General features: G+C 35.1%; 1 protein-coding gene across 4 annotated transcripts in view; it reads left to right on the forward strand.

Annotated features, from left to right (window-relative positions):
* Positions 1-14329: 14329 nt before the first annotated feature.
* The window catches only part of LOC132560640 (EF-hand calcium-binding domain-containing protein 7-like), a 40654-nt gene continuing 39846 nt past the window's right edge, over positions 14330-15137 (forward strand). For all 4 annotated transcript variants that reach the window (XM_060225307.1, XM_060225314.1, XM_060225329.1 and 1 more), the window contains exon 1: positions 14330-14396. The gene's annotated coding sequence lies outside the window, so the exon portion shown is untranslated. The remainder of the gene's footprint in view (positions 14397-15137) is intronic.

Below are 15137 nucleotides of genomic sequence, written 5' to 3' on the forward strand. Positions count from 1 at the left end.
TATCCTTTTGTTTTATTAAATGTATATCTTATCACTTTTTACATCAGAAAAGATTTTTCAGGACTATTGCTTCGCATTATGACTTCCTAAATTTCGTGTGAATTTTATGACATATTTTCAGGAAATCACATGGCGATTATCTCAAAGTGGTCTTGGCATTTTCTGATTAACAGAATTGTATAAGCCATGATGGAATAAAAATAGATTTTTTTAAAACAGCGAAAATAATAATTTTCCTTATTCAAGACTTCCTTTATGAGAAACTTTCCACGTCTTGTTTCGACAGACTTCCCTCCATTCGTTTTGACAGGCTTCCCACGCCTTGATTTCACTGACTTTCTATGCATTGTTTTGACGTCCCAAGCCTCGTTTTGACAGACTTCCCAAGCCTCATTTTGACTAACTTTCCTCAAGTCACTTTGACAGACTAATCTTTCCTCCTTTTTATGAAATCCTTTGTGTTGTTTGATAGACTTTCCACACCTCGTTTTGACAGACTTCCCTCTCTTCGTTTTGGCTGACTTTCTATGCATGGTTTCCCTCCAACGCCTCATTTTTACGTACTTCCCTCGCTTGCTTTTGACAGACTTTCAATGCCTCATTTTTACAGTCTTCTCACTCCTCATTTTAACATACTTTCCACATTACATCCGCATCGTTTTGATGGACTTCCTTGCATTGTTTTGAAACTGTTTTCATTTCGACACATTTCCCTCGCATGCTTTTAACGGACTTCCCACACCTCATTTTAACAGAATTCCCACGCCTCGTTTTGACAGACAACATTCTGAGCACATCCTATCAAATATAACGAAAACAGTGGATATTTCAGATAAAATAAGTCCAGTCCATGATACTTAAATCTTAACATTTCAGGGGAGACAAGATAACCATATAGATGTCGCTGCTACTGTGTTGAAAGCAAACAAACAGTATGTTAATAACTTTACCGCGTTTTTAATTTTCATTTTACGGTTGTAGGCGATTGTCATGTGGTAGGCTTGATTTCCCCTTCCGACTGTTCTATTACGTCAGCACATCATAAAACTTCTGTCAAAAGTGAAGACCGACGATTCTTCCAAAATTAGTCATATTCGTTGGGATAATAATGGTGGAAATCAAAGAAGGCCGTTGTCAGTTTCTTTTGATTTCTGTGCATGAATTACACACGCATGATGCCAAACGAAGCTGAAACACACCATCTATACAAACTCCTGTATTAAAAATATAGATTTTACTAACGCTTTTGATCAGTCACGCGAACTCGACAGTGAAATAAAAAAGAGTCTATGGAAGCCTAGGAATGACGTTATCGATTGAAAGTTTATTACAAGGTCATTGTGTAACCAATTGTTTTCTTTGTGAGGTATAGAATACTGAAAATAATATACATGCACAGTATATATCCTTTATTGGAAATAGGTAATGTTTAATGTTTAATAGTTAACTGATTTGAGAAGTACACACAATCTAAAACCTTTGGAGAATGTCATACCACACACCTGAACAAGCGATATGAATATCTAGTATAAATGTATAACAGTTACCGTCCTTCTATGTCTATAGTGGCCCCGGTGGCCAAGTGTTTAAGGCCCCTGGTCGTCTTTATCACTAGCCATCCACCTCTGGATCGCGGGTTCAAGGCCTGCGTGGGGAAGCTGCCAGGTACTGGCCGCAGGTCGGTGGTTTTTCTCCGGAAACACCGATTTCCCTCCACCAGCACAATCTGGCACGTTCTTAAATGACCCTGGCTGTTAACAGGACGTAAAACCAAACTCTTTACAGGATATTCATGACAACAAGCAAATCAAAAAACTTAGGACAACACCATATGTCAAAACATGATGCCATTATTTAAACACCTGATAACGCGTATGCCAACATGTTCCATTATAAAAACATCTGACAATACCGAATGTCAACACGTGTCATTATTAAAACATAAGACAACACCGTATGTCAACACATGTCATTATAAAAAACATCTGACAACACCGTATGTCAACACGTGTCATTATAAAAATATCTGACAACACCGTAAATCAACACATGTCATTATAAAAACATCTGACAACACCGTATGTCAACACATGTCATTATTAAAATATCTGACAACATCGTATGTCAACACATGTCACTATTAAAATATCTGACATTACCGTTTGTCAACAAATTATGTCATCAAAATATTCTGACAACACCGAATGTCAACACGTGTCATTATTAAAACATCTCACAACATCGTTTTCCAACACCTGTCGATATTAAGACACCTGTCAACATCATATGTCAACACATTATGACAACAGCTTGTTCCGACCCAAAGTGACGTTTTCAGATTTTTCTGTAACAGTGGCTTAATTATTACTGGACAATGTTTTTAAAAGGATTTGAATGAATCATACATTAAGACCTTTCATGATTTCTGAATTAGTAGATCTCAAAATTAAACAATGTTCACAAGAACAAAAGCGACACACAATTTAAATTATGTGAACTGGTGTGATCCGCCTCCGAAACAGCTCTATGACATGTCATTATTGTTCCTTAAACATTTTTATTTTTTAAGTAAACCCATACTTAACTTTCAAAACAAGAATAAAATTATATTTTTAACAGCATTCGATTGTCTACTGTGATAGAATCGTCGCTGTTGTGAACGGATGTGGTGTCCAGCCGGGAGCAATCGACGATATACTTTCATGATGACAGCACTACATAGTCGGCATCAATTACTTACTACCGAAAAGTAGTTTACACGAATTTATCGCAGCCTCCCACAAAGACAAAAAAGTACTCAACACATGCGCTCGTCCCTATAATGACCACAGTTGTTGATAAGACGTTAAACAATAAAATAAATAAAACAAAATAAACATACCAAAGGCATCAGTAGTTGGCTAGAGTCATGTCACGTTGTTTTTTCATTGTGATAGGTGAGAGACATCTAGAAGATCCCTTATACGGCTGTAGTCTGTTCTCTGTATCTTCAGGCACTCTAGCACGATTTACAGGAATAACTTATAGTATAAACTGAGGAAATATAATTATAATATTGGATAGACACTTTTTGGTTTTGCGAAAAACATGTTTTGGGGCAATAACGCAGAAAATAGATGTATCTGATGAAGTTGTGGCTGTCTTTTGTAATCTCTCAATAGGTTATAAGTTAACTGAATACAATACTTATGTATCTGTGTGAAATAGAATGAAAATAAATATTCCTAGCTCACCATGCGAAGGTATTTTCCGGCATACATTCATCACACGGTATCGTCGTTGCGATGTTTTAGTATAAGAATTTATTGCCGCGGGTTAGGGATGAAGGAGAGGACAAATGTTGACAGAAGGTTCATATGGCCACGTGAACAGACTATTCTGATGTCAGACGTAAGTAACCATTTAAATTGATCCGCCTGACCGACTAATAGCTTCGGATGATTGATAATGACCATGACATTATTTTAAAATAATTTTTGATATTGAAAAGTGCTAGTTTCTGTGTTAATATAGTAAGACTTTATTGCTTCTAACAGAATAATAATAATAATAACAAACTTTATTTATTTTACAACAATTGCGAAGCAAGTTTTTCCAATATATATCAATCACTCTTGTTGGCACGGATGGAAGCGCGCGAGAGGAAACTGGAGTACCCGTGGAAAACCCCACGTGGTCGGGCAGATGACCCCACCAGCAGATATCAAGATAACTGGTAAAATTGATTCAAAAAGATTAATATTAAAATCTATCTTTGTTATCATAGTTATAAGATGTCTGGGATAACCGACAACAACATATATAGTTTTGAATAAAATTTTTTTTTAAAAACCCAGTGATTCAAACTATTAATCATCAACATTCAAAAATCGATTACAATCCGACGTATGCTCGGTATATCAGTTTGTGAAATTATCCTTAATGAAGTAAGAAAGGTTTATTATGTACAAATCGGAATTTTCAGTTCCCGGCTACCGTAAATATCAGTTTGGAATCTCAATATCATGTGGCTTGTACATATCAATCAATCATATTGATTCTATCATGTCAAATCCTCTCTGTTAAGTAATAAAAAATGCGCGGATTTCGCCAACGATAAAAATGCTAAAGAGCTGAACAAACAAGATATCCAGCTATAATAAAACGTTGAATTACTAGTCCCAAAGTTTATCGCTAGGAGTTCACGCTGCAAGTATTGGTAGTCCGTTCTAGACGATCCGCACACGCTATCCTATCGTTAGGGTCGAATCGTGCACCGCTAAAATCTCTGAAACAATGCTCATTAAATCTTGTTAATTGATTTGATAATAGCTCTGTTAATTCCAAACATGACAAGTGTCGGTGATTTATGATAAATAGTGCACGGTCGTATACCACACAGGTAAACTATCGGACATACCTGATAAATAGGGTTAGATATCCGATAATGTGGGTAATTAATGACAGAAACAAGTTTGGTATGTTTACTCGAAACTGAGATGGTTCGTGTACTCTAGAATTTTATTTGTGATTAAACACATACAAAAATATTTTATTTTGTGTTTTTTTTTTTCAGTTACGTGTGCCATTTTTCATGGCCGACAAAAGGCAAATTGATGATTGATTTAACTTATACAGGCTTGACTTTTCCATATTTACCATCTTGAAATATTTGAACATGGTATCAGGAGATATTTGTACGACAGTAAGACACAAAGTTTGAATTAGACTATTGGAATTCATTGTTTGTTTGTTTATCACTGAGAATGACAGTTTTTGCGTGGCTCGCAGACATAGGTATATAATCCTATACCTGACTGATAGTGAATCTAGACTGGCTTAAAGTAAATATTTTAGAGAGAATCAGTGATTACGATCGCTGAACTGAAGTTGGAGATGTAAAACATAGCATTTTTTGGACGTTGTTCTGAGACAGGACAAACTCCCTGTACTGTAGATATAAAATGTAGCTGTCTTGTCATGGTGCTCGACAACGTTTTGTAATATCCTAATAGATTCACACTCCTTTAGATCTGATTACCGTGTACAATATCATTAAAATTCAATACCTACTTATTAGGTTAACATCTCAGTTATAATGTGAATAATCTAATTGACATCATTAATTTCAGGTTGAATGGTTTGGATGAAGTATAACTTTTCAGCAGAAAATTGTGAATTCCGAGATTGGCGAAATCTAGGGTACACCATTTTTTACCTACAGTTTAGTTTTTTTCCGTAAGTTATAAAACTTATTGGATAAATAATAGTTAAAAGGACAAAGACACTCATAATCTTACCATTATACACGCTATGTAATCATTCATAATGCTAGCACGATATTTTTGGAGAAAACAACGAAAATACTTATTAAACTGTGTCCATAAATCTTTCCTACGTTTATTTGCTGATGTTAGATGCTTTCCTAAATTATTAAGTTCTTTAAGTTTTTTCAACTTACAGTAACTGAATGAATTTAAACATACTAGGCTTATTAAAATAATATGGCTTAATAAAATTGGTAAGGAATATCTACATAACACTTACGTTTGATAATAAAATGATATTCGTCTTCTATAATCGTTCTCCTTACATAAAATATACTTTCTTTTTTCCCTTGGTACGTCGCTGTATCGCCCACGTTCAATTGCTAAATCATGTACAGATGAACGGATCTTAGAAAAAAGTTTCTGAAAATTAAAATTAATGCTCTCTGTAGGTATGAATGGAGTTTAATACTTTCAACCAGATGTTGGTATAAAAACCCTTTAGATGAAAAAGTAACTTTCATAAGACATTCTTGTCGAAAATTGTCAAATAAACGTTGTTTATAAATAATACTTAGAAATTTAGCAGAGCTGTTATTGGTATCTTCAAACATGTATCCAAGGCGACAGTTGAAAAGGTCACGCTTTAAATTAAGGATCCAAGGGTCATTTTCCCCACCATGTCATCATATCACGATCTGAGTACACAATCATTAGAAATTTTAGCTTTAGCCAATATTTGAAAAGTTTAACTTTTCTAAGTATTTCTGAGAGAAATCTTCCGTACTCAATGTATAAAAGAGCAGTGTTTGTTGATTTACTTAGTCCTAGTAATAACTTAAGAAATGCGATATGGAGACTTTCTATTTCTGAAGTTTTGTTGTGGCCCCAGATTTCAGAACCATACTTGAAGTTTGAAGTCCGTGGTTCTCGAGGTAGCATGACAACCTCTTTATCATGATAACAGAAGCGTTATATCGCCACACAAAGGTTACACACCAGTGGAGGCCTAATTGTCCCGTCATCGCATTAATAATTAACATTTATATGGGACCTCGGTTCCTAAGTCCAATCTGAAAGATTAACTCTGAAAAGGAAGATACGACAGATCGATAAAATATATGTGTGTATATTTCATGGCATATTTTTTTATTTTTCGCATACATTTTTGATAACGGATAAAGCGACTGCCCTATTCCCGGATTCAACATTTTACAATAAGAAATGATCTATTGTTAACCTGACGTCTAAACAGGTCCCATGAGATGAGGACTAGACAGCTCTGTTGTGTTGTAGTAATGTTGGATCTCAGTTCCCGCTGTGCGTTATATAAGTGTTATGGAATGGTAAATGCATGTATATTATGGTATAAATACTGGTGAACGATGCCAAGACAAATAGACATGCAAACAATCAAACTAAATGATATCTATTCTTTAACTTCTTTCTATCTATTTATTTATTTATGAAGACAAATAAACTTAAACATTGCAAGGGATTCATAGTGTATAACTTACTACAGCTGTTCACAACATATAGACATAAATATATATATATATATGCTTTAGTATATTCTCAGATAAGACATGAAAATGTGCTACGTCTGAACTCGTACATAAACGTTTCTGATTTCAAGAGATGCGATGCAGTTCGAAATGGCCAGTTTTTATTGACTAATGATTACACCATACTGTCCTTATAATGGTCGCTTCTTAGTGACCAATGATAACATCACACTGACCTAACACCGGTCAGTTCTAAATGTCCAATGATTACACCACACTGGTCTAACAATGGTAAGTTCTAAATGACCATTGATAACATCACACTGACCTAACACCGGTCAGTTCTAAATGACCATTGATAACATCACACTGACCTAACACCGGTCAGTTCTAAATGACCATTGATAACATCACACACTAACATATTATATGTTGATAACATCACACTGACCTAACACCGGTCAGTTCTAAATGACCATTGATAACACCACACTGACCTAACAACGGTCAGTTCTGAATGACCAGTGGTCACCACACTGATATTATATGTTGTTGTTACTGTTATTGTCCCTAAATCACTGTTTAACGGAACAATAGATTTGTGGTCTTATCTTTCTTTCATCATGTTATAAAATTAATCGTCGGCATTTGATAAAAAATATACTTAAATACCGTGTGTACGTATCTGTATGTTAGATACAGGTGTGAACTGAGTTACGTCATTCACAAGAAATTAATGCCAGTTGTCGGGTATAGTCTCTATGTTTGGAACCCTGGTGACTAAGAACAGTGACAGTTATAATCGCTGTACGATTTAATAATGACCGATTTTAGAGCGGTTTACTATAAATAAAAAAAATATATAAATAAATATAAATAAAATCAATATCACAGAATGCCTTATTTGGTGTAGACAAAAGGATGGAATCTTCATCTAACTTTTAAAGCTTTGAATCCAAAGGTCTCATTCACTTATATTACTATGCATTCTTCTCAAATTTGTGATTTTTGATTTTCTTGTGCTTTGGGGCTGTTTTTTATGGCATTAAAGTCAACTTTATCACAAATCTTGAAAGTATGAACGGTGAAGTACTGGCTGAAAACATTCACCAGGTTCCTTATGTTGTTAAACCCGATTGAATGTGATGTCTAAATGTATTGTATCCCAGGTAATCAGAGACCTTATAAAGATTGAACAGTTTTCTGTAGTGTTATAAAGATTTACAATCTGAGAATATATTGGACCATATTTGTGTAAATTGCCGTAATTAGTAATAAACTACCAATCCCCTACAACGTTCAAGTACAGTGATGTGTCATCTTATACATCGCTAGACATAGTATCTACAGGTGTATTAAAATATAAGTCCTCTTCAGGTAAAAACCAAACACCACTTTAAAGCATGTATATTACGACGACCTTTGACCTTGGAACCTACCACTAGCAAAGTGTAGCAATATAATAGATACAGAATTATATATATATATTATAAAGACATATGCATGACCGTTGACCTTATGAACTTTTGGGTCAAGTCTAACCACAAAACATACATTCATGAAGAAAACAGTGGACAATTTTATCTACAGTTTTATTGTTTGTGCAGTAGGTAAACCACTAAGAGGTCTATATAGACGATGATAAAGAGTCGGAGGGGGGTCCGATCAGATTGTTGTCGAACGGTCCGGATACCACTTAACGATACAGGCGACATGTTTAGCTGACAGTTTAAATGCTAATCAACTATAAAATTAGACATAAAAATCTTATACCGAACTATCAAATTCAAATTACAATAGAGATTAACTACATCTAGTGTTCGTCTCTACTTGATAAGTACAGTTGTTAAGCAAAATGCCACGGAAGTTGGTTTTCAAATCTCTCGAGTTGTTTTTCATGTTTGCTATTTGGATGATAAGGGTATGGCATGTATGGGAATCTTTTAGCCATAAAATTTGAGACGTCACCAGTTTTAACGTCGGAAACAAAATAACTGCTTTTTAATGTATAAATGCACTATCGAAAAGTGCAACGTACTTGATATATATTTGGCAACTCATTACCGGCGAGCATTATTCAGCAATGGAGCTCGCCATCACCTTAACCATGTTTCCCAGTCTTCGTAAACTTAATATACGTAATAAATATATTGAATTATTGCATAAAATATTATGTAAGCTAAAGTGATATGTAAATATACTTGTACGGTATATACAAGGTTTCTTTCACGCGGTAGGGTGATATGAATATATAGTGACCAGATATATAACAACCTTCGACACATTGTAGTGTATGTATACCGTCTTGATTTACCTTGTTAGTCAATTATCCACTCAAAGTTTGTTGAAAAATGACTTAAATATACGTAGAACTTCAGTAAATATGACATCTCGTTATTGGTTACAACTTGTATCAAACGACGACCGATTCTTGTGAGAAGTTCTGTCACCTTGCCATCTCGTCTCCTTCGTCATCGCTGATAATCTAAACTGCACGAAGACATCAGATACAAGAGAAAAATCAAACCGTGTGACATTTAATTAGTTAGTCCGCTAACCCGCTTACGTTGCAAACTAGATCATTATTTTCCGGAATCGCATATCCGGATTTGCCTCCGAGGGTTGGTGAGACTTCCAAAATCTCATCATTTTGATTAAATTGTCTATAATCCGAGTCTATTTCGCGCTTCTTTTAACTCTAGCACTTTCATGCACCTGTGTCATAGCCTAGAGGTACATCCTAACGAAGTCTGGAATTGACAGCAATTCCGGAAATTATTTCGTATAAAACACTACCACGCAAACCGATGGAGCCCGATTTAACAAAGTACGTGTCTATCTGACAGCTGTGTCATTTGTTACAACATCTTATCGGGTTGTTATACGGAGGAAGGGTTCTCGGACAAGACCGGGTAGGATATTTGGTAATTTAATTCACCACCAGATCTTTTGTTATGAATAAACATTTCTGAAACCAGAAAACGTGCACAATAGAAAAGCCCATTTTCTTGGGTAAATAAAAATATGTTTACGTTTCGAAAGAAAATAATTGGTTTGGTAATATCGCATTCAACCACTGAATAACAAAAACAGTCGTAATGGAATATGTTGCAAGCAGGATAGTTAACAAAACCTTGACTCAGCCCCGACTTTTGACATAGTGTGTTTCGTATCTCCAATTTGTCTTTAAATTTTGACATCTTTCACTGAGCTATGTTATACGGGGACATGTTAATTTGCAAATCCGTTGTGAGTAGCCAAAAAGACACTGTGAAGGACGACATTTTAAAACATCACTTTACTTGGGAGTTGTGGTTTATCCTAGTTGGATAAAAGCACAAAAGCATAGAAACATCGCCGCGTTAAGAAAATCGTAATTCAAAATTATGATAAATGTTAAGATGGCAAAATGTGAACACATGAAACATTCACAGGGAAAACCGCGAAAATAAATGGAGAATATGACCAGGCATTCCGGAATTTAACCATTTTCTGCTTTGTCGGCGACATGTAAACTGAATTAAGTAAGCGGAGTCGCGTTCTGCAATGAAACCAGCAGTAGAATCACCAGGCATTCCATAGAAAGAAGTACTTTGAAGACACTCGGATTTGATCACATGTTCATGTATATGAAGAGGTACATAGATTTATTATCAAATAGTTGATAAGGACATAGCGAAGTGTTGCGTTTTATCAGTAGGCTCAGTGGATGAGAGAGTAATGTACGCTGTCTATATAGTGGCGTGTTAACTCATCACAACTCGTTTAAAGAGGCAGTGTTTAAACCAAACTTCTTTAATTTCCGCACTTAACAAAAAGTATACGCACTTTATCTGAAGCTTAACTTTTCAACCTATACATCTCCATCCGTGTCAAACTCGGCCATTTCTCGGCCTATCCCCTCCCACCTCGTGTAAAAAGTTCACGTTGATAAATGCTTTCCAAATTTTCAAAAGAGATAGATGATCTTACTTCTGCCTCTACTTTCACGGACTATTTTCGAAAGCTGGCACTTTCTAAAGCATGGATTAAGCTCCAATATAGACACGGCAATAAATCTGCCTTTCAAATCATTAACTTGCTAAAACACGACACGGCGATGGAAACTTCAAAAAAGTAATAAAATTATTTTTTTTATCAAACCAATGTAAATTACATTATCAAATTGTTTCTGTGTGTAATTTGAACCATTCTGACTTTTGTACGAACAATGCTCTGCAAATTCAAACGCCATTATTGTAAAGTACATACTTCACAGCATGACCTGGTACTTACGATGGAGAACGTTTACGCTACCTAGCCAGTCTCACTAAAGGTGTCCATGTTAACAATACATAGATGAAGGGAATTATCGTTATCGGATTTTCGACGCCTTGTTTGATAATATCTGTGTAACGAGTGCCAGGAATTAAGGATATGCTCGTAAACAAGAAATTGTCCATGTCACGCGTGAGTGAGTTTCGGGCTCCACCTTAACATTTTGTCTGGTGTAATAAGATATAGAGATATTTCGTCAAATATTCGGTCGGACAAAACATGATATTTGACCCAAATTCTTGTATAAATGTAAAAAAATTATGTATCTATTAAATTTTGGATAAACATTATACATACACAATTATTTCATTTTTCAAATATGTTTTTAGGTACTCTGGTAAGATAACCATAGAAACCAGCTATCGTCATGAACTACCTTATGAAGGGGAATATACCATTAGATTTATGTCAATTTTTTTTCAAAAAGCGAATGTAATAATAATTTGTGGTTCTCTTTACGCATGTACCTTTCATTACAAACCACTACGTAGGGAGAAATGTTTGAGAAAATAGTGCTGTTTCGTTGGACTCTTCAAAGCGGATAAAAGAAACACAAAACAGGGGTGCAATATAGACATGAGATAAGTTATCAATGGATTTCATAACGACATTAAATCCTACATTTCTATTTACCATATTTATTTCATATCCTGAAACGTTGATAACTATCGCAATAAAAACCACTTCATAAATACGTGCCTTTTTGTTTTACTGGGGCGTGTGTAATGTCGTGAGGATACCTTTATAATTCTACATGATATTATCATTATCATCAGGATAGAAGAGAAGTGTCGAAATCTGTAATTATCTGTTCCAGTCGTATTTTATCAAAATCCCTCAAGATAGGGAGTGGTAAGAATACTGGAATAGTAATGGTTACTTTGTCCCTACAACCCTGGAACTCAAACTCATCAAAGATATTATGATTCATAATAATTAGTAGCAGTTTAATTATAATTCCTTAACATATGAAGCTACTTGATTGCTGTGTCGGTTACCTTGACCCTAAACCCCTGAAAATCTGCTAGACTGCTGACATGGTATTTCTAAAAATAGTAACGGTGACCTAGACTACACAACCATGAAACTCAAACTTTATAATGCTTGACTCAAATCCTTAAAGGTATGAAGCAACGAGAGAGCTGACAAACGTTCTCTAAATATATATATTGTACGGTGACCTTGAACTTGTATTCAACCTTGAAACTCAAAATAGTACCATGTGTTTGATATTTGACCTTATTTGTGAGATAGTTTGCCCTTGTTTCACCGAATTTCGATGAAGTTTTCAGTTACATGTTGACAGTTTCCTGTACTTTTAGTTACAACACATCTTCTTATCGACTATAGTTAAAACATGTATCGTTCTTAAATGGATCAAATTACAACTGACAAAAACAAATTATTTCATTTCATGATTTTTTCTTTGTAACCGGCGGATAACGTCTGGAAGTAAACATACAAATGTGATTGAAAATTTGACTGATGTATTTTCCCATGCTGTTAACATATTTCTTTATTGTCGTATGTATTACTGTACTTTTTATCTCCTCTCTAGAAAATAACGAACCGATTACAAATGAGAATTCAAGAGATACCAGGAGATAGATATTTCTACCATTAAAGAGGAGACATAATTCTTACACTGACTCATACTACTGATGTACATCCCAATTTAATTACACTGGTTTTGTTTCCTCTTGCTTTAGGAATTAGAAAATATACTGAATTTAACACTATCATAATATCAGATTTCACGTGTGAGTAATGTACACCTGTATCGTTTATATAATATTGGACCCTTATTTTTGCTCTATTACGGTGGCCCATAATGGTCACGTTGTGTTCTAATATGACATTTGTGTTTATTTGTCTCTTTGATTCTGACTTACTCAATACTTTTGTTTGAAAGATTACAATTTAAGAATTTTCAGTTTTACAAAATAAATAACAATGGCTATTAAATCCGAACTCATTATCACCTCTTTTACGTCTCATCCCAATCTACGCTGTACAACTCCTTTATTCTTATATTTAAGCATTTTTCACCCACGAATGTCGTTATATTTTCAGTCTTTTCAGAAGTTCCACAAGTCACTCGCGAATTCAGGACATGCCAATAGTCTGGTCCGTGTCATGCGCCTATCACTTGTCTAGTATAAGTTACTCGTCGGGTTATAAAAATACAGACCTGACAAGTTAATCAGAGGTCTGAAAGCTCTGCGTGAAACACGATCACACCACTTAAAATCACAATAATTGTAGACCGACTAGCTTCGGACCCGAATACTTAATAGTTATTATAATATGATTCCAATAAAGGAGTCTTACACAGGATAAAGGTGGGACTCGAAATAGACACAGTGATGATCAAGAGAATAGATCAGCGAACCGGATTGATGTTAATGCGGTACGGCTATCCCGTGGGTTTCTTTGTAGTATTTCTGTGTATATATAAATCATTCATTAGCGATCAAATGTGATTACTTCCTTTATCTATACTTCAGTTTGAATAATGTTCATGACTTTAGAAACTTCAAAAATTCCCTAACTATAGTGTATGTCATATAAAAAACATTATCCAAATGATATTTTCCATGCATGTCGCGTTTTACATTTGGCGACATCGGTGGAAGGGAGACAACTCGTACAGGCAACATCACCCACGCCTTACAAAAATACATAAGCTCTGCTGGGTGCTGGGGGATTTAAAATGTAGAATGTAAAAAGGGAACAAAATGTCCTATACGTAATTAAAGAAAACTACAACATATGGCGTCATCTAAGTAGCCATTATTGTAAGTTTTCAAACAACAAATGTGTAAAGATTAATAATAACGTACAACTTAAGTTGCCGTCTATCTCTTCCACTTTTTTGCTTTTGAACAGTTGTCTTCTGAATTCAACACATTGACATAACCTTATACGATAAGCAGTGCTCGGGACTACCTTTTTAAAATCGTCGAGATTGCATGTCACAGACTCACCTGGTGTACTTCAGTCCTCAAGATTTGAACTAAGTCATCTTGCAAGTAACGTTTGAGTTGCATATTGAAAACACATTTTTTTATGAACGTTGCCTTCACATTACACTAACTATTGGAAGGTAGCGTAATGTGATGGCTATGGTTATTACAATCACATTTTTATTTTTTGTCTGTCTTCGTTTTGAAGCCCAGTCTATTGCATTTAGATTTCCCGCCATACAAACAGGAAGTGTTTCTTGTTGACGCAACAAGTCTACGCATGTAGTAACAAATGGCGTGCATAGTTTTTCCGGTCGGGATTGTTTACCTGAGAATTTAGAATTTTTCGATATTCCAACCAGGTAAGGCTGATTGAAGTCGATATATATATTCATCGGATTTAAAGAGATTATGCTCTCTGTATACTGAAAGGTTTATTTATTTTTTGAAATGTATAGAACGAAATATAACTGCACAAATGTAATGTAAAGAAAGTGTCAGGATACCCTTCGGTTGTACGGGCAGAAATACTGCAGTACGGTTAAAACATCGAATACAAACGGGTCTTTCTTTAGAGTATCTAATAGGCTAAATGGCCGTTAGGTATTATTTCACGATATAAAAGGAAAGGTCTCTGGTTTTGAGCCAGAGTTTTTTTTTGTATGTGTGCTTCATTGTCGCATCGTCAAGGTAAACAGCTTGTTTTCGCTTGTTATTTTTTGTCAGATCATGACAAGATAATTCATAGTGAGCATTGTTACCGCCGGTTTACAACAGTAATTGTATTTGTAAATGTCAGAACCACGGCAACAGGATCGATCACCAGATGCGTACCTAAATGACAAGGGACTGCTGTCCCTCCTCCTTCCTTCAATGAAAAAACAATACAAAACAAAAAGAAACATTTAGATGACTAATTGATTAGAACAGTTATACCTGATTTTGAATATGTTATAGAAATTGTTACGGAAAATGTCCTGCCCTTGGCCTTGGCTGTTTTGGACTACACCAGACAATACTAACATTATCATTTAGCTGTATCCAAATATCGTGGTCCCACATTAAAATATCGTCTTTTTCTTCATCAATTCAAGTGCAAACCA

The sequence above is a fragment of the Ylistrum balloti genome, unplaced genomic scaffold, assembly GCF_031769215.1.
Source record: "Ylistrum balloti isolate Yb309-2 unplaced genomic scaffold, AGI_CSIRO_Ybal_v1 Utg369668, whole genome shotgun sequence".
NCBI lineage: Eukaryota > Metazoa > Mollusca > Bivalvia > Pectinida > Pectinidae > Ylistrum > Ylistrum balloti.